This window comes from Coregonus clupeaformis, chromosome 7 (genome assembly GCF_020615455.1).
Source record: "Coregonus clupeaformis isolate EN_2021a chromosome 7, ASM2061545v1, whole genome shotgun sequence".
NCBI lineage: Eukaryota > Metazoa > Chordata > Actinopteri > Salmoniformes > Salmonidae > Coregonus > Coregonus clupeaformis.
The window spans coordinates 58,524,759-58,545,597 of record NC_059198.1 but is presented as its reverse complement, the minus strand read 5'-3'; the positions used below and the strand labels follow the sequence as shown (position 1 = coordinate 58,545,597).

The following is a 20,839-nucleotide window of genomic DNA, read 5'->3' as shown; positions in this document are numbered from 1 at the left end:
GGTTTGTATTATAACGAAAGTGGCCAAATAACTTCTTAAAATGAAGCACTTAAATCCGCTTTACAAGGGGTATAGAGCCTAACTGGCATACATAAGCAGCGCATGAGTTTCAAGTTTGGGGAAGATAATGTTCACCATAAAAATGCACCTTTATAATAAAAGCATTACATGCATAATCACATTTGTGGTCACTTTTGATAATTGTGTTTTCCCACTAATGGAACATTCGCACTTATAGAATACTGCCATGTGCGCATTGCTGCACTTATAATGTGAAAAAATAGCCTAATAGTTTATCAACATTTTAAGTTAAACGTTCTGATCTGTTGCATCAGCCACATTGCGTAAAAAATGTTTTTTTAATGCTAGTGGTTATATTAATTTGGTATCTGTTGCACCCCACAACTGTCCCAGACTGTGTTTGGAATATTTATTTCTCGCATGGAATAGAATAGGTCGACTTTTGTATTATGCGGGATAGTAGATTGACATAGGCTAATGCTTTTGCTGTTCGTTAGGCCTACTCATCTTGTTGGCTGACGAAAAGTAAATGTGGACAGTTCTTCCAATATCTTCAATATGCACCTCGGAATTGGATAAGGACGCGCGCAATTGTGTCCCCGATGTGTCTGTCTTCACTTGTAGCCTGTGAGAAAGACCCGATCACGTGATGGAGAGCAATGTGAGTGCAAGGCGCTTCGGATTGTGCAGCACTTAGGGAGAAGTGCACAACGCAGCACTCCGGGCCACAAAAGGCATGGATTATTTTAGGGTGCATTACGGCCACAATGGGGATGGTGCCGTGAAATTCCAGCCATTATCAAATGCTTGTCAAATTGAGAATGAGAGACTATTGAAGTGTGTACGGCCTGCGCAGAAAACAAAGCAGAGCTCATGCCTTTCAAGCGACTTTTTTCAAATCATCATTAGAGTCTCATCATGCAGCCTTACAATGTATTAAAAATCAAAACATATAGCCCAACATTTGTAGAACAACTAAAGTTACATTAATAACTCTAAATTAAGCATATAGGAGTACCTATTTCTTTGTTAACCGCTCAACACAGAATAGCCGCATGTGCGCACTCCCTATAATCGTTTGGAGAAATTATTTATATTTTGTTCAATTGTATTCTTCATACTATAAAATAATGCCACGGAATTATAAGCAAATCTTGTTTGCTAAATTAACTAGTGTAGCCCACAGCTGTTTGGCATAGCCACATCAGGACCTAACAAAAGGACAACTCAGGGTATGCTATTATTTTCTTCTGAAATAGACTACATTTTCTTCATATCATGCTTCTTTAGACCTGTCTAAAATAAATAATGGATTTATTGTGAAGGTGAAGGCTATATTACATGGATTTATTATACTTTTTATAATGTAGATGTTCCAAAGGTCTGCATCAGTGGCTTGCAGGCTATGTGTGGAAGCCAGGAGATGCTAAATGTGTTTATGTTCATTAAGGGTATATTACCAACAGTTATTTTCTTGACAATCACCGGCTGACGAAATTTCATGACCGCCAGATGCCCTATGCATGCAGAAGCATGGCTGGACAAACAAACACACACAAAAATTTCCGCCTTCTCCTCTTCTTTGGTTTGGCATTTGCAAAGACCCTCCTCCCCACCCCTCCAAAACAAGTGTTAGGGGCCACATGTTGACCAGAAATCGAGTGGGCATGTAACAGCAAAACTGCAAAAACAAAAAAAGACTAGCCCATATCGTCCAACCTGGCACTGTTGCGTAACCATCAGACGAAGACGAGTTCTCCCACTCTGAAAAAATGAGGGAGTGTTTTTTTGTAACCCTACTTGTCTGTTGGGTCTAATTAGAAAATAAATGAGTTGTCGGATTAATAAAGAAAGCCGAGAGGGCGAATCGGGAACATTTAATGGAATGCAAATTGATTTCTGTGCCTGCATCTCTTCCAAGCTAGTGAATAAGTGAAGCGAAGGCTGCCATCGCTTTTTTGAGAGGGAACAGGTCTTTCTTCCACCCACCTTTCATCAGGGCCAACAGACACAGATTAGCATTCGGACCTGAGCCAAATCCTCTTACAAAATGCCATCACAGCGAGGGAAACTGTTTGATGAAGGCGAGTTAATAACAGACGTACCACTATGTCTTCTTCTACTGCTAACATGTAGCTGTCATTTATAACTAGTACTAATGAGGGTAGACATCTTGAGAGACACACATTTCCATGCTCATTTGTGATTTCTCACTAGCTGAACTCACGTTTCGTGTGTTCTTTGCCAGACTGTGATGTCATCTCTTTTGTTCAGTAAAGCGCTACAGTTTGGAAATCGCATGTACTATTCGGGTGGCTATGTGTGTGATTTATAGTAAGCAAAACGTTTATTCACTCTCACAACCACATCAATGATGACAAAAGGACAGCCCTCAACAATGGCAAAACCACCCCATCATGAAAAAATCTTGTTGGTTTGCAAAAGCATTATTTATGAATGACAAAGCAGTATCTGTCTTAGAAAGCCTGTCATTGAAGTGAAAAGAAATTGAGATTTCCTCTACAACAGCCGAGACGTTTTCCACTATACAGTGTAGAAACTCATCCCAAAGACTAAGAGAAAAGCAAAAAAAGCAAAAACACATCCACATTGTAAAAAACCTTATCCAGCATCGCTAAATGTGTATCACATTACTACCCCAGTGCCTTGTGGGTTACTAGCAGTACTGCTTAGCATCATTAGCATAGCATGGAGTCTGGAGAGAGTCCCCGGTCTGCTCCTCTTTCCTCTCATCTCGGAATCTCATCTCAGGAAGAACTAACAGCCCTTTCAAGGGCGTTGTCCCAGTGAGCAGCCTTCCCCTGTTCCCTCTTGTGAATGAAACGCTACAATCATCTTTTCACTGCCCATCCCCAGGCCTAAAGCAACATACATAACATGAAAATCAATGCTTTTTCCTGCAGCCCCAAACTCCCCTGGATCTGTAAATTGCCTCAGATAACCCTCGATCTGATGAGGCATGTGATTGATATACCTTGTATGACCGTTACGCTTCTTTTTTTTAAGACTTGTGTCCCATGCTCACTTAGTCAATTAAATGTCTCAGTTTAGAAGTGGCCTACATATCATGATGCATGTTTGTAATGTGTCGGGTTTGAAGCACCAATTAAATCATGGTTATATTCAGAGACGGGATGAAGGATAGCTTAGATGTATCCCCCCAGTTCTTGTTTGAGGGGTTTCGAGAATAATGTAAATTGGATGCGAAGAGTCTCAATTCTCTGCTCAGTATTACATAAGAATAAAAAGCAACAGAGAGAAAAGGAGAGAATAGAAAACAAAGCTTTAAGAAAAAAATACCAACTGAAAAGACAAATAAATGGAAATGAATGCAAATGCAGATGATGTTCCAATTCCAGTATGCTGCAGTTACTCAGATGCTTTCTCATATAGGATAACATCCCTCCGGACTATAGTTGAATTACTTGAAAATATAGGATGTTTAGCATGAGATGACTTGCGATCAACAATAAAACAAACAAAGATTTTTTGACGGTGTGAAAACATTTAAATCTGAAGAGAATAGAGTGGCTGTACAGTATATTTAAAGTGTGTGGTGCTATGCCGACCACACATACAGTATATGGACTCCCAGTGTGTGTGTGTGTGTGTGTGTGTGTGTGTGCATGTCAGAGTGTTGAAGAGCATGAGAGAGACAGAGGGAAAGCGAGAGAGAGCGAGAAAGGGGTGCATGATTGTCCCAGGCTAATGGGAGCAGTCTTCTCTCTAGCTGACTGGGACCAATTAGAGTGGGCTTCCTTCTTTGGCACTGGGCCTCCTCCTCCCAGCTTTTTTCCCTCAGCCCAGCCCAACTCCTCTAAACATCCCCCTAAACATCGCTGATCTCATCGCTCTGTCACTCTTGTGACTGTAGATTCACAACAAGTCCTTGCCCTTTACCCAATAGACAAAACTGGTTATAATGATTACAACCACATGTAAATCAGTTTGTATTGCAGTTTGTAACGCTTTGTCTGCTGGATACCCTCTTCACTCACTGAAAATAGGTGTACTCACTACTGAATTTCTAAAAAGAGAGGCCTGGAGAGTCACACAACATATAATTAACCAAATCACAGCTTGTGTCCAGAGAACTGCATTTGTTTGACCTCACATTTTATTGAAGATAAAATGTGAATGATAATACATTTGGTTTTGACATTGTCAGCAGATGTGCTGTCAGTCTGTTTAGAGTTTCCTGTGTGTCACGTCTCCTCCCGTTGCTCCCCTCCGACGCTCTTATTCGCCAGTCTACTGAGCCACCGGTCTGAGCGCACCACCTCGGTAACACCGGAATGGAAACCCAAAGCACACTAATCACGTTCAACGCACCTGCACCTCATCATCTCATCACCACCCCTATATAGCCAAAAAAGACGGAGGACTGAGGCCGTGCATTGACTACCGGGGGCTGAACGCAGTCACGACCAAGTACCGGTACCCCCTCCCTCTGGTTCCATCGGCCATTGAGCAGCTGCAAGGGGCCCGGTACTTTACCAAGTTGGACCTGAGGAGTGCCTACAACCTGATCCGAATCCAGGAAGGAGAAGAGTGGAAGACGGCATTCAGCACTACCTCAGACCACTATGAATACTGCGTCATACCCTACGGCCTTGACAACGCACCTTCCGTGTTCCAGTCCTTCGTCAATGACGTGTTCCGAGACATGCTGAGTAGACAGGTGGTGGTGTACATCGACGATATCCTGATCTACTCGGCTACGTTCGAGGAGCACGTCAGCGACGTCCGAGTGGTCCTACTCTGCCTCCGGGAACACAGCCTGTTGGTGAAGGGGGAGAAATGCGAATTCTACCAACAGGCAATCTCCTTCCTGGGATACAGGATCAGTCCTCAGGGGGTGTTCATGGAAAGAGCGAAGACGGACGCTGTCAGGTCACGGCCATTCCCCACCACCATCAAGGGCCTACAGAGCTTCCTGGGCTTCGCAAATTTCTACTGGCGTTTCATCAGGTCCTTCAGCTCCAGAGCCGCCCCACTCACCTCTCTCCTTAAGGGTGGGCCTCAGAAGCTGGCCTGGAACCCTGAAGCTGATGCTGCCTTCAAGAGGCTGAAGGAGAGGTAAGCCAGAGAAAATGTATCCCTGTGCCTTTTTCTCTTAAAAGCTTACCCCCACAGAGAGGAACTATGGATTTGGAGACAGGGAGCTGTTGGCGGTGGTCCTCGCTCTGGAGGAATGGAGACACTGGCTGGAGGGCGCAGTCCATCCATTCCAGATTCTCCCTGACCACCGGAATTTGGAGCACATATGGGCAGCGAAACGGATGAACTCTCGTCAAGCCAGGTGGGCCCAATTTCTTACTCGCTTTCAGTTTATTCTGTCCTACCACCCAGGATCCCAGAATGTGAAGGCCGATGCACTCTCCAGGATGCACCATACCGGAGAAAGGAAGGATCTGGGGGGTCCTATCCTGCCTCCGTCTCTCATCGTGGCACCTGTCGTTTGGGATGTGGACGAAGACATCCGCCTGGCGGCTCAGGAGGACCCAGCGCATGCCAACGCCCCTCCGGGGCGCGTGTATATACCCACCAGGGTCCGTGACCGCCTGCTGATCTGGGCGCACACCACCCTTATGGCAAGGCACGCACCCTACATTCTCTCTCACAAAAATACTGGTGGCCCACCTTGGCTACTGATGTCTTCCGTTCCGTATGTGCCCAAACAAAGAGACCTCGGAACTTCCAGGCAGGCAAACTAGTTCCTCTCCCAGTGCCTCAGTGACCTTGGTCACACCTGTCCATAGACTTTGTCACTGACCTCCCACGTTCTGACGGCTTCACCACAGTCCTGGTGGTCGTAGATCGGTTCTCCAAATCATGCAGTTTTTTGCCACTAACTGGTCTTCCTTCTGCTCTCCAGGTCGCTGAGGTCCTGTTCCAACAGGTCTTCCGGCATTATCACCTCCCAAGTGTGGAAGGCTTTCCTGGAGAAGATCGGGGCCATGGCCAGCCTCACTTCCGGGTATAGGCCTCAGTCTAATGGGCAGGTGGAGCGCATAAACCAGGAGCTGGGGAGGTTTCTTCATTGCCACTGTCAGGACCGGCAGGGTGAGTGGGCGAGGTTTCTTCCCTGGGCAGAAAATGCACAGAACTCCCTCGTTCACTCCTCCACGGGGCTCACTCCTTTTCAATGCGTCCTGGGGTACCAGCCGGCCCTGGACCCTTGGACACTCAACCAGACCGATGCACCCGCTGTCGACGAGTGGTTTCGCAGGGCCGGACAGGTCTGGGACGCCGCCCATGTCCATCTTCAGAGGGCCATTCGTCGGCAGAAGGACCAAGCCGCCCGCCACCGCAGTGAGGCCCCCATATTCCAGCCTGGTGATCGTGTCTGGCTGTCCACAAAAAACCTCCCTCTCCGCCTGCCATGCAAGAAACTGAGCCCCCGGTTTGTGGGGCCGTTTAAGGTCCTCCGGCAGATAAATGAGGTATCGTACCGGCTGCTCCTTCTCCCTCACTACCGTGTCTCACCCACTTTTCATGTGTCTCTCCTCAGGCCGGTGGTTCCTGGTCCTCTGGATGCCGTCCCCCGGGGTATGCCCCCCGCCCCTGGACATTGACGGGAGTCCAGCGTATGCAGTGTGGGACCTGCTGGACTCCAGGTTCCGTGGGGGACGGCTCCGTTACTTGGTGGACTGGGAGGGGTATGGTCCTGAGGAGAGGAGCTGGGTTCCGGCTGGGGACGTTCTGGACCCCAACCTAATTCGGGACTTCCACCGTCGCCGACCGGCCCGCTCCTCGTCCTCGGGGACGTCCTCCTGGCTGGCGACGTCCTGCGGCAGGAGCCGTACGTCCGGGGGTAGGTGGGTACTGTCACGTCTCCTCCCATTGCTCGCCGGGCCAACTGAGCCACCAGTCTGAGTGTACCACCTCGGCAACACCGGAATTGAAACCCAACGCACCCTAATCACCTCCAGCGCACCTGCACCTCATCATCTCATCACCACCCCTATATAGCCCTGGACTGTTCAGTGTTGTGTGTGATTGTTAGTGTCATGTCGTGTACTCGCTCTTTGTTGTTCTCTTGCTCAGTGCTAAGTAAACCTTTACATTGTTGATTCCTGCGTCTGCGTCCTACCTCTTCGTATCCTCAGTACTCGTCACACTGTGACAACAAAGCTCATTTTGCTTCACTACATAACTCTTTCTGAACATGCATTCCCGATTACAGTACTCCAATCTTTGTTAGATTATTTTCTCACATCTGCCCTGCCTGCCTTGTAGGCCCCATCCTCTATTTTTCTCCCTTTGGAAGAAGCCACTGTGAATAACCCACAGCCGGGTGTCTAACTGTAAACCAAATTCAGCAGGGCAATAAAAATCGAGACTGCTACAATAAAAAGCAATTGCTGTGTATGTTTGGATCACTGTTCTCCTCCTGTGCGTGCTGAATTATTGAACACCTGCACATTTGGTGGAAATGTCAGATGCTCCTTTTGCTGAGACAGAGGGGGGAGGAGGAGGGAGAGAAAGAGAGAAACTAGGGAAGCCGTTGATGGAGACAACAAATGCCTTTTCTAACAGGGCGTCATGGCCGACCATTGATTATTTTCAATGGGCTCAGACCCTGAATAATTTATTTATCCATTATCAAGTCGGAATCGCCTCAGGAAATGTCCCCTCCCCTCCCATTCAGTTGATAGTTTTGGGCTGCTTGCTATTATCATTGATTCACAGTTTTGGTTTGGAGCAAATTACATTAGCTCATTAATTTGCATGTCTACGTTAAGTATTGTCATCTGTTGACATGTCGAGTCAATGATGGAGGGAGAGGGAGAGGGAGAAGAACAGTGAGAAAGCTCAGAGCTGCTTGTGTGTGTGTGTGTGTGTGTGTGTGTGTGTGCGTGCCATGCGAAGCAAAGCATACGTGTCCCAGTGGCAATCAGTGGTGGCCTAAATTTGTCAGGGTTGATATTTGCGAAGCTGCCCATAGTAGCTCTCTGGCTGAGAGTGTGAGGGACGGCACCAACCAAACGAAGCCTACACCAGCTAGCGGTTCTGGAATCCATGGGCTAGTGAGGGGGGCTGCCACTTTTTTTTTAACTGTGTCCCGTGTTTCTGATGCCACTTTAAGGGGAAAAAACATTTCCAGCCTATTAATAACCAACTCAACTAGTTATTTTCTGCGTTTTCTCTCCTCTGCTCTCTTCCCCGCATTCATTTATTTTCTCCTCGTGTTTCCCTATAACGACGATTTTGGCCCGATAGACCAATTATCTCTTTCCTCTAAATTATATTTTCTAATCTGTCAGTCACCTCCCGATGAGGTTCCCCGGAGATCACACTCTCTCGGGCTACCGCTATTCTTAGCGTGGCAGCCCGCGAGGGGGGAGTTATCAGTGAAACAAGGTTGCCCTTTCAGAGAGTAGGGTAGCAAGATACACTGCCGGCACAGCCCCTGCCACCGTATAGAACACTGTAAAGCCGCGAAATATGTAAAAATGTAATCTATTCTCCTGTCCGCTGGAGAGAAATGAAAGGCGAGAGTGTAGCTCCCGTTTATGGCTCTGAAGGGTTTCCTGATTAAACGTAGCTAAGGCCCAGGCTCCATTTCAACCCGGCCCGAGTGTTGCCGCCGCTGCCTCGTCGTAGTTGTGGCGTCTCATTTCTAGTGGATATCTGTAGTGTCAGGCAAAAGAGCTTGCCTATGTTTTCGCAGTAATGAGCAGCAATTGTCTGCACTGTTTTAGAAAATGAGCCCCCATGTTGTTATAAGTGGCAACTTGAAAATCGTTACTCTGTGAAACTTCACAGGCATAGTCTGTGAAGTCGGTGCTGTAGCCTTGACAAATTAAGAGTTTGTCTTGTGTAGTCTCACTGAACTGGGAGTAGAAAGTATAAACAAATGTGTTTATAGGGGGAAAAGAGTAAAGTGCAAGTGTTAGTTCACGAAAGGTGGGGTGCTGTGCTGAGGGAAGCTTTTGACATGCACCCTTAGTCACCACTTCTCTTTTTGCATTGTTATCTCTGCAGCAGTAGACACCAGATGTGTCGTCCTGACAGTGGAAGTCTGCTGGTATGAAGCCAAATTTGAATAGGCTTTTCTAGGGGATCCCATGGGGTTTGGGCTGTGGAATCCCAAGGCTCTGTCTTTCAGAAGTCTTCTCTCAGACATTTTGTGTTAGCTGGGTGCTCTGGGGCACAATACAAATCTCAGCCGTTGGTTTCAATGAGCCCCGGAAAATGGAAATGACAAAAGGCACATGCTTAGCCTTTGAATTACTTTTTGTGGAGGATACTACCATTGTTCATGTCTTTTTCCTTCACTGTACTCTGAAGATCCTAATTTCTGTCCCCTAGAGAGACCGGGACTGTGAGTGTGTGGCGTGTGCGTAATCCAGTATCTTGACTACTCTAGGCTAGTCCTAACTACTGTGGTCCCGTGTATCTCAGTTGGTAGAGCAATGCCAGGGTTGTGGGTTCGATTCCCACGGTGGACCAGTCTGGGGAAAAAAGTATTAAAATGTATGCACTCACTACTGTAAGTCGCTCTGGATAAGAGTGTCTGCTAAGTGACTAAAATGTCAAATGTAAATGTATAATATTTCACCTTCTGATGTCTTTTTATGCCTGTTAGGAATATTGGGAAATGTGACAACTGAATATTGTTAAGTATCGTTGTAGACCACATGAATATCGTCTGATCTAATTGGGATTGTCAATGTGGATCTCATTGGAGAGGTCAAACATAGCTCTTGCATTTATGTTTATTTGTGTTCATTAGTCTGCATTACAGATTTCCAAAAATGTATTTTTAAATCACGTTTGTGAAGTTTAAATTCCTAAATTGACTGCGATTCCACCGTGACTTTCACCCTCTCTTGAGCTCTCTGTCCTCCTAACCCTGGTCTCTCTCTACTTCTCTCCCCGCAGGACGCAGAAGCACAGCCATTGTTACTGCATCACCTACCGCCACATGGAGAGGTCCCTGACCCAGGAGGAGGTGCACATTCTCCACGCCGCCATCGTGCACACAGCCGAGCAGGAACTGGGCGTGAAGGTGCGGTACTGAGACACCCTCCGCCGCCCCCTCCTGTGGGTAAAGTTCAGTAGGCGCGAAAGGGGGAAAAAAACGGTTTAAAAACAGGCAAAATGGGGAGGGACTACCTTGAATTTTTTTTTTTTTTTTTCCCATTTATATTGTTTTGTTACTGTGTGCCCTACTGAACATAAGCATGAGTAGGCCTGTTATGGTGACCGTATTACCCCCACACCAGGGGTCACGATTAATTACCGCAGTCAAATTCCACATGACCGTTTAGTCACGGTAACTAGGCTTCTCCAAGCTCTGATGCTACTGATGGTCATTAGTAGCCTACCAAACTTGCTAACTGCCTGGTACTCAGCACTCTATTGTCCCTCTAATCACTCTGACATCAATGCAAATGTTATCGAAAATCAGGCAACATTTCTATAGGCTATGCAATTGCACGAGAAAACAGAATTTTGATGGCCTCTATTAAAAATAGGAGGATCCCATCAGCTTTCTATAGGCTACTTTATTTATTTCTCAACTTTCATAATATTAAGCACATTGCGTCTCTTTACAACAGGATTATAGCCTACTTGGCTGGCATGTAAATTAACCACGGGAAAAACGTCCTCCATTTGCTATTTAAGTGCATAAATGACATGTATTATTTCCCCTACCCATGTTTCGAGACAGGTGCATGATAATGGTCAATTCTAAATCAAAACAAATTTCACACATATATATTATTTTGTATACAGTGAGAGAAAAAATAATTTGATCCCCTGCTGATTTTGTACGTTTGCCCACTGACAAAGACATGATCAGTCTATAATTTTAATGGTAGGTTTATTTGAACAGTGAGAGACAGAATAACAACAACAACAATCCAGAAAAACGCATGTCAAAAATGTTATCAATTGATTTGCATTTTAATGAGGGAAATAAGTGTTTGACCCCTCTGCAAAACATGACTTAGTACTTGGTGGCAAAACCCTTGTTGGTAATCACAGAGGTCAGACGTTTCTTGTAGTTGGCCACCAGGTTTGCACACATCTCAGGAGGGATTTTGTCCCACTCCTCTTTGCAGATCTTCTCGAAGTCATTAAGGTTTCGAGGCTGCCGTTTGGCAACTCAAACCTTCAGCTCCCTCCACAGATTTTCTATGGGATTAAGGTCAGGAGACTGGCTAGGCCACTCCAGGACCTTAATGTGCTTCTTCTTGAGCCACTCCTTTGTTGCTTTGGCCGTGTGTTTTGGGTCATTGTCATGCTGGAATACCCATCCACGACACATTTTCAATGCCCTGGCTGAGGGAAGGAGGTTCTCACCCAAGATTTGACGGTACATGGCCCCGTCCATCGTCCCTTTGATCCGGTGAAGTTGTCCTGTCCTATTGTTTGTTTCTTCCATTTGCGAATAATCGCACCAACTGTTGTCACCTTCTCACCAAGCTGCTTGGCGATGGTCTTGTAGCCCATTCCAATCTTGTCCCTGACATCCTTGGAGAGCTCTTTGGTCTTGGCCATGGTGGAGAGTTTGGAATCTGATTGATTGATTGCTTCTGTGGACAGGTGTCTTTTATACAGGTAACAAGCTGAGATTAGGAGCACTCCCTTTAAGAGTGTGCTCCTAATCTCAGCTCGTTACCTGTATAGAAGACACCTGGAAGCCAGATATCTTTCTGATTGAGAGGGGGTCAAATACTTATTTCCCTAATTAAAATGCAAATCAATTTATAACATTTTTGACATGCGTCTTTCTGGATTTTTGTTGTTGTTATTCTGTCTCTCACTGTTCAAATAAACCTACCATTACAATTATAGACTGATAATTTCTTTGTCAGTGGGCAAACGTACAAAATCAGCAGGGGATCAAATACTTTTTTCCCTCACTGTATGTAAAGACAAGATTTTTTTCCCTCATCAATCTACACACAATATCCCATAATGACAAAGCAAAAAACGGTTTTTTAGATATTTTTGCAAATGTATTAAAAATAAAAATAATAATATCACATTTACATAAGAATTCAGACACTTTAATCAGTACTTTGTTGAAGCACCTTTGGCAGCGATTACAGCCTCGATTCTTCTTGGTCCTCTGTAGCTCAGCTGGTAGAGCACGGCGCTTGTAACGCCAAGGTAGTGGGTTCGATCCCCGGGACCACCAATACACAAAAAATGTATGCACGCATGACTGTAAGTCGCTTTGGATAAAAGCGTCTGCTAAATTACATTATTACATTATTATTCTTGGGTATGACGCTACAAGCTTGGCACACCTGTATTTGGGGAGTTTCTCCCATTCTTCCTTGCAGATCCTCTCAAGCGCTGTCAGGTTGGATGGGGAGCATTGCTGCAGAGCTATTTTCAGGTCTCTCCAGAGATGTTCGATCGGGTTAAAGTCCGGGCTCTGGCTGGGCCACTCAAGGACATTCAGAGACTTGTCCCGAAGCCACTCCTGCGTTGTCTTGGCTGTGTGCTTAGGATCGTTGTCCTGTTGGAAGGTGAACCTTCGCCCCCAGTCTGAGGTCCTGAGCGCTCTGGAGCAGGTTTTCATCAAGGATCTCTCTGTAACTTTGCTCCGTTCATCTTTCCCCCGATCCTGACTAGTCCCTGCCGCCATCATCGTAGGGGTGGTATTGGCCAGGTGATGAGCGTGCCTGGTTTCCTCCAGATGTGACGCTTGGCATTCAGGCCAAAGAGTTCAATTTTGGTTTCATCAGACCAGATAATCTTGTTTCTCATTGTCTGAGAGTCCTTTAGGTGCCTTTTGGCAAACTCCAAGTGGGCTGTCATGTGCCTTTTACTGAGGAGTGGCTTCCATCTGGCCACTCTACCAAAAAGGCCTGATTGGTGGAGTGCTGCAGAGATGGTTGTCCTTCTGGAAGGTTCTCCCATCTCAACAGAGGAACTCTGGAGCTCTGTCAGAGTGACCATTGGGTTCTTGGTCACCTCCTTGACCAAGGCCCTTCTCCCCTGATTGCTCAGTTTGGCCGGGTGGCCGGCTCTAGGAAGAGTCTTGGTGGTTCCAGACTTCTTCCATTTAAGAATGATGGAGGCCACAGTGTCCTTGGGGACCTTCAATGCTGCAGAAATGTTTTGGCACCCTTCCCTAGATCTGTGCCTCGACACAATCCTGTCTCTGACCTCTACGGACAATTCCTTCAACTTCATGGCTTGGTTCTCAAGGATGATAAATGGAAACAGGATGCACCTGAGCTCAATTTCGAGTCTCATAGCAAAGTGTCTGAATACTTATGTAAATAAGGTATTTCTGTTTTTGTTTTTTGTTTTTAAACATTTGCAAATAGTTCTAAAAACCTGTTTTCGCTTTGTCATTATGGGGCATTATGTAACAAAATGTGGAAAAATTCAAGGGGTCTGAATACTTTCCAAATGCATAGGCGGTGCTTCAGAGCACGCAGCCAGGAGAAGGGAAATCTAATTATTATATTCAGCCCAAGGGCACAATGGCCACTGGCCGCAAAAGGCATGTATTTCTTTAGGGGGCATTATGGCCACACAAAGGGGATGCCGCTGATGAAGTGTGTGCAGCCTGCGCAAAAAAAAAAAAGCAGAGCTCATGCCTTTCATGCGACTGTTTTCATATCATCATTAGTCGCATCATGCAGCCTTAGAATGTATTAAAAATCTAAACATATAGCCCAATGTTTGTTTCACAACTAAAATTGCATAAATAATTCTAAATTAAGCATATAGGAGGACCTGTTTCTCAGCTCAACACAGAATAGCCACATGCGCACTCCCTCAAATCGTTTGGAGGAAATATCCTTTCTATTTTATTCAGCTATGTTCAATTGTATTCGTCATACTATAAAATAATGTAAAATAATGCCACGGAATTCTAAGCAAATATTGTCTGCTAAATGAACTAGTGTAGCCCACAGCCATATGGCATAGCCAGATCAGGGCCTAACATAAGGACAACTACGAGTATGCTATTCGGTTCTTCTGAAATATACTATATTTTCTTCAAATCATGTTTCTTTAAATCTAGACTTTTAAAAATGTAGATGTTCCAAAGGTCTGCATCAGTGGCTTGTAGACTATGCGTGGAAACCAGGAGATGCTAAATGTGTTTATGTTAATTTACGGTCAATTACCATGAGACCGGCAGTTATTTGCTTGACAATCACCAGCTGACAAAATGTTATGACCGCCACAGCCCTAAGCATGAGCTCCACGTTTCAAGCGTGAGACACAAGGGATGGCCTACGGACCATCCCTGGGATTCCTCATCTTGGTTGTACAGCAAGAATGGAACTGTTTGTAGTACCTACTAGACCTCCTTGAAAGTGTAAGGACAGGTGTCCTTCAATGTGATTGTTAGATAGTGGTCCTGTGTGGCAGAGTTGTTAAGAGCTTATCACCGGTGGGTTAAATGACCGCCACAGCCCTAAGTGGCGCAGTGGTCTAAGGCACTGCATTGCAATGCCAGCTGTGCCACTAGAGATCCTGGTTCGAATCCAGGCTCTGTCGTAGCCGGCCGCGACCGGGAGACCCATGGGGTGGCGCACAATTGGCCCAGGGTAGGGAAGGGAATGGCCGGCAGGGATGTAGCTCAGTTGGTAGAGCATGGCATTTGCAACGCCAGGGTTGTGGGTTCGATTCCCATGGGGGGCCAGTATGAAAAAAAAATTATGTATGCACTCACTTTAAGTCGCTCTGGATAAGACCGTCTGCTAAATGACTAAAATGTAATGTAATGTTAAATTCCTGCATGGATCACCTACAAAAAATGTGTACTCACTGTACTGTAAGTTGCTTTGAATAAAAATGTCTGCTAAGTGGCATACAGGGGTTGGAACCGGTTCAGGGAGTAGAACCTGAAAAGTGGAAATAATTACATTTTTAGAGGAACAGAATCAGAACCCGGAATGAAAGTGATCTATACTGTTCCAGAACAGAACCGTTAAAAGCATAGATCCGGTAAAGGAGTCAATGGAACGCAGACGTTCCATTGACCAGATTGGCGCTCATGCAACAAATCTGATCTAACAAAGTGGATATTTGTCAAATCCGTCATGATTTATGTATTATAACAGGCCCACAATGTGGTTACTTAAGTCCGATTTAGATATATTTGTCTGTTTTCGCTGCATAACATGTAGAAGTTGTCAGGTTTAGAAGAAGTGACTGCTAAATGCTAACTCCCGTTCGTATAAGCTGGTTAGCATAGCTGGCATACAGAAATCGGTGGTGGTAGTCAAAGTAGTTTTGAACTGTAATGATGACATGAACATGTGTTGGGGTTGACATCCATAAAAGCATTATACTCCACGTTTTTACAGTGGCTTGCGAAAGTATTCACCCCCCTTCACATTTTTCCTATTTTATTGCCTTACAACCTGGAATTAAAATTGATTTTTGGGGGGGTTTGTTTCATTTGATTTACACAACATGCCTACCACTTTGAAGATGCAAAATATTTTTTATTGTGAAACAAAACATTAAACTTGAGCGTGCATAACTATTCACCCCCCCAAAGTCAATACTTTGTAGAGCCACCTTTTGCAGCAATTACAGCTGCAAGTCTCTTGGGGTATGTCTCTATAAGGTTGGCACATCTAGCCACTAGGTTTTTGCCCATTCTTCAAGGCAAAACTGCTCCAGTTCCTTCAAATTGGATGGGTTCCGCTGGTGTACAGCAATCTTTAAGTCATACCACAGATTCTCAATTGGATTGAGGTCTGGGCTTTGACTAGGCCATTCCAAGACATTTAAATGTTAGGCCATTCCATTGTCTGCCTGCCTGCTGAAAATCTTTGCCTGTGTGTGTGTGTGTGTGTGTGTGTGTGTGTGTGTGTGTGTAGGCAACCTGCCCCTCCCCCTCCGAAGCATAGGCTACTGTAGCCTACTGACATTACAAGCGTGATTCAGAAATGTATTAGAGAAGAATGGATTCACTTTTTCAATGCTAGTTAAGGATACTATAGTTATCACATTTCACATTGGATTCATTAACTACAAAAAGGTAAGATGTGTTTTTATTTTAATTATGGTGCCGCTCTGCACACACAAGCTGGTTAGCTAGCTAGCTAGCTAGCTTTGGTCCAACGTTAAACCAACTCTCTGAAGTTCAAACATTCAAAGCTCCTTCATAGAAGCCACTACTCCGTAGGTATAATTCTGTGGGCCTAATTCAGATAATGCATGTCATAACAAGATGCCCAGCACTTCAAGCCAAGCCTCCTCCTCCACACTCTCGCGCTCCACCTGCAAAATTCCAGTCGCATCTTGCGCCCTACACTTGTCTGTCCAATGCATTTAAACAACTATAGCTTGCCTGCTCCATATTAAGCTGCTCCATAGCAAGCTGCTCTTTCCGCAATTATTGAATTAATTTAATGTTGCGCTAAATGTAAATAAAACAAAAAAGAGCATATTTTCTGAAAATTATTGATATGAATTGTTCCTTTTTTTGGTTCGAACCGGTTCAGAACTTTATTTTGCTGATCGGAACAGTGGAATGGGACGAAAAAAGTATGGTTCTGTTCAGAACAATTGGAAATTAATTTAAGCTCCAACCCCTGGTGACATACAGTATATTATATTATTATATCATTCTTATGGACAGAGAGGCAGATCCACTCTAGGATCTACTACCACTGCAGTACCAAGCAACTCTTATCATTAGAGCCTCCAGTAACCTTTCATGTGAAGCGGCGGGTGGCCACTCTTAAATAGCTCAATCCACAGCGTTGTGTCGCCAGAGGGGGAATGTGGTTGATTTAATACACCTAAAACCTTTCATGCCACTGGCTCGTCGCCAGCCTGGTAAGAGAGACCGACGAACAAACACAATTGACAATACAGTCCTTTTGAGTTTTCATTTCAAACATTTGTATTTGTAGTATTTTCCTAAAGGATGTGCTATTAACAGTGGGGAGGGATGAGGGGATGGATTGGTGTTGGTGTTGGTGCACTACCTGAGAATATTAGAAGTGTCTCAGTGGTGGGTGAATGTACAAAGAATGTCCTTCATGTTCGTTTGCTTAACAGGTGATTTCAAATAAACCGTGACGTTTGGTTAAAGTCGTGGCAATCGTTCTTTTGGACCAGAGCACACATATTTGAGGAGCTGCAATAATTATTTTATACTGCAGATTGAGCACCGCCGTATTTGGAACAACCTGTGCCCTCATCAGATAATTGTCTTGTTTACAGAGTGTTTATGCATTCGTACTAGATCTATTCTATTTACGACTGGAAGAATCCGTATAAATACCAGATGAGTCTATTGAGTTCCATATTTATTTTATGCGATGGAAGCCTCTTCATTAAGAAGTCATTAGAAACATTCACACATCATCATCCCCTGTTGTTTCACTGCTGCCATTGGGTATGTAGGCTATACACAGTGCTAGATTGACAAACTGACCCAACAGAATAGACCTGGAAAAGAAAGGGCCCATTCTTTATGACAATGTTTCTATTTGTGTTTCTTTTTTTGAATGGGTTGAAGAGGAACAGGGAGAACAAAAAGCACTTGGGAGTACAAATTCAATTGTGATGTGATAAATGTACGTGGGTGGCAATTTAATCAGATTTTAAAGGGATAGCATGTTTTTTAAATATATTTAGTGGAGATAGTTTTGATATGAATGTATTTTGGTACTAAAATTGTTTTCATAGGTTTATTAAAGATGCTACATTCTTCCCATCTTATCTGTAACTGGTTCAGACCTGGAACACACCAGGTGTGTCTAACCAGGGATATTTATCAATCATTGAATTACCAGGGACAAAAATCTATCAATCAAATACATTTTTGTATCCCTTTTTTACAGTTGTAACAAAGCTTTACCTTAACATTGCCTAGACTCCAAAGACCAAGCAGAAGCTAAGTATCCAGAAAAAAACGCTCTAGAAGGAAGAAATCTAGAGAGGAACACATGCTCAGAGGTGTGGCCTATCCTCCTCAGCGGTACTCCTAACCTCCAGACTACTTCTTAAGTCTGACAGAGATGTGTACCTTTAAGAGACAACTTTGCACACTCGCCATTTTGAGAATTGGCCTTTAGTGCATGATCATACCTCAAACATACCGATAGGAAGTAAGGAACTTGACCTTCTCAAAAAATAGAAAACCAAACTAGAGCCTTGAGCCATGGCACCAGGTCATTTGGGACACTTGAAGAGAAACATAAGGTATTTTTCACCCACTGAAAGAGTAGGAAATTAAAGACAGTACTTAGGAGCCCAGGTTCTCGCTTTCCAGAGCCTTCGTAGCGTTAAGATCATCATTAGAACCATCTTATGATGTATCTTTAGTAGGCAAGCTGTTTCACAAAACCATCGTTACTACAGTTGCACTTGAAAATGCTTGTTATTTACCGACTGCCTCGCCTCGATCACACCTACAGTATATTTGCGCAAAATGATATGCAGCATTATCTGGATATGTGTGCAACAAAAGTTCAACATTCACCTTCTGCTACCATTTCTGTCAAGCATACAATTTGATGCATACGTTCGATTAATCCAACGTATGCACCACACAGAACACACTGCAACTGCCTCTGTAATGCAATGCTGCAAGGCAAAAGCAGCGTTCATTGGAAATGAATGTACTTCTGGTGTACCAAAACGCAATGACGCTTAAGGTGTGATCGAGGCCTCAGACCACTAGTAGAACAGCTAAGTGAGTTGCTTTTTTGTCCTTCTGCATCACTTTATATACAGAAGATCTCCGCTAAACACAGAATCAAGAGGTTTATCTGTCTCTCTTTGACCTCTGATAACTTCAGAACAAAGTTAACTACAAATACAAAGTTGCCAATGTCTTTGCAATTGTTACAAACAAGCAAAAAATAAAATGATGCTTGAAATGAAACTGCAAAATATAAATACATTATAGGCTACATAAGCCTATATATTTCATTCACAATTAAATCAATTTTATGTTAATTCTATTTAATTCTATTTTGCCATTTCTAGGCTACTGTCTGTAATTTTTGCCTCAATATATTTCATGATGTGCAAAATCTTGATTTAGTTCGTTATTATAGGGTAAGCATTTAGAATAAGCCGCCTCAATATTTTCAGCCATCCGTGGTAATATCTCTCTAGGAGCTGATCCATCATCATTATTGTGGAATAATCATAATGCTAAAGTAAGCACTTAGCGAATGTTCTCTCTACGTGCTTGTTAACAATGTATCTGGTAAGCTCTTCGTAATGCTACATCGTAACTGGGAAACGAGGTACAGATCAATTGGTGAAAATGAGATTGGGGGAAAAAAACTGTAAACAACTGTCTCTTGTTCTCTTTAGGGAAGAGACAGAGAGAATGCGGTGCGTTACTGCCTCTGAGCAAAGGCAGAAATCAGGAATTTATGATGACATGATTTCATGGGGGAAAATATCGCCATATCGCCACATTTGACATGTACATTTAATTGCCACTGTGATTTCTTTAGGTATGTCAATCGAAAAATTCCTGCATTCATTCCAAAATAGAAAATTGACTTTGTCATTCGATAAAGGGTCAATCTGTCATTGGTACATATATTTTAAGACTTTTAAATAAATAATATATACTCATTGATTCTTGAAGAAACTTACAGTGCCTTGCAAAAGTATTCATCCCCTTTGGCGTTTTTCCTATTTTGTTGCATTACAACTGTCACGGTTTCGGCCGAGGCTGCCTCTCTTCCTTGCTCGGGCAGGCTTCGGCGTTCGTCGTCTCCGGAATACTAGCTGCCACCGTTGCATGTTTCTATGTTCGTTTGCTTTTGTCTGATTGTTGTTACACCTGTTATCGTTTAGTGTAATTAGTGTCCTATAAGTTCTCGTTGTGTTTGTCTAGTGTTGTGTGTTATTGTTTTCACTGTCGTGCGTATTGCTTGTGTCTATACAGTTTGCTCGGTTGAGCTGCTCTCCATTTGTATTTTTGGAGTATTTTGTCGCACGTGTTTAGTGCGCCCGTTAGATTTCGCCTGCGTGCGGAGTTTCTCGCCTCAGGGCATTTATTTTCGTGCTGTGTTTATTGCTAAACCACTAAAGTCTTTTGACTTACTTTGTGCGTCCTGCGCCTGATTCCACCACCACACCCACCTACAGCTACACTGACAGAATAACACACCACAAGAATGGAATCAGCAGGAGCCGCAGCAGCACAGGCGACGCTGGAGGACAGGGTCCGCGAGCAGAATGACCAGATCCTGCGGATGGTGTCCGCACTGCAGGAGGTGATCACCACCATCCGAGGCTGGGAGACCCGAGGGACACCTCCACCACCATCCTCCCTGCCCGCACCATCGGCAAGTCAGCCCATTCCCGCTCCGGAACCCAGAGGAGTTCGACTCTCGCTCCCGAGGGCCTACGATGGGACCGCTGCCGGGTGTCAGGGATTCCTTCTCCAGGTGGAGCTTTACCTGGCCACCGTGCACCCGGCGCCCTCGGGACACGAGAGCGTGTCCGCCCTGATCTCCTGCCTTTCCGGTAAGGTGTTGGAATGGGCCAACGCAGAGTGGAGGAGAATAGACGCTACCACCATCACCTACGACGAGTTCTCCCGCCGCTTCAGGGCGGTGTTTGACCATCCCCGGAGGAGAGAAAGCGGCGGGGAGCGTCTGTTCTGCCTCCGGCAGGGGAAGAGGTGCCCAGGAGTTCGCCTTAGAATTCCGTGCTCTAGCGGCGGATGCAGGGTGGAATGAGCGGGCCCTCATCGATCACTACCGATGTAGTCTACGTGAGGACGTCCGTAGGGAGCTGGCCTGTAGGGACACCAGCCTCTCGTTCGACCAGTTGGTCGACATGTCCATCAGGCTGGATACCC

General features: G+C 44.7%; 1 pseudogene; it reads left to right on the top strand.

The window, feature by feature from the left end:
* The window catches only part of LOC121570266, a 180,977-nt pseudogene extending 170,835 nt beyond the window's left edge, over positions 1-10,142 (top strand).
* Positions 10,143-20,839: the final 10,697 nt, after the last annotated feature.